Here is a 735-nt window from a genome sequence, read left to right as displayed (position 1 = left end):
ATCACTGGTTTGCTTCTCTGGAGAAGCCAGCCTAACACGATATGCCACTTCAAGGCTAGCACTCTTCATCTTTCAGTAAGGGTGCTGCTCTCCCAAAAAGCTGACTGAACGTAGTGGCTGAATGGCTGTTTAAAGGGCGAGTGTAGCTCTTTCACGGCCAGAGAAATGAAACTTTTCGAATTAGTTAATGCTGAGTCTTGGCTCAAAGTTTGAAGACTGAATACTGAATGGAATTCTGCTCCATCCTTGCAACCCTTCGAAAAACTGCTGTCAGCCTTGGGGTGGGGGGAGTGGGCGTGGGGGCAAAGAACACGCCCCCAAAGAACACGACTCCCCACTGGTCAACACAAGGAGCATTGAGAACATAGCTCTAAATCTCAGCCCTCTGTTTCCAGAACCCAGGGGCAAGATGCAGAGCAATCAGATGAAGTTATGGCCATCAAGTGGGAAGGCTTCCTGTTTCTCTAGAGCTTCGGCAGTCCTGGACGCTGGCATAGCATCCCTCGACCCTCCCCATGTATCTCAGGGGTAACCCCCCACCAGACTTTAGCAGGGGGAAAATGAGAAGTGTATAAGGAGATGGGTGTGTGTGTGTGTAGCACAAGAAAGGACATATTAAATCATTCGATGCTATTGAAAATGCCCCTGGTGACAGGAGCTTTGGTATTGTGTTACTTTTCATGTCCTGTCCCCTGTCCGCATTACCTGAAGCCACCAACTCCGGGGTCAGACCAA

Source organism: Echinops telfairi, unplaced genomic scaffold (genome assembly GCF_000313985.2).
Source record: "Echinops telfairi isolate 266 unplaced genomic scaffold, ASM31398v2 ScPeMD7_443;HRSCAF=831, whole genome shotgun sequence".
Lineage (NCBI taxonomy): Eukaryota > Metazoa > Chordata > Mammalia > Afrosoricida > Tenrecidae > Echinops > Echinops telfairi.
Note: the sequence above shows the minus strand (reverse complement) of the source record.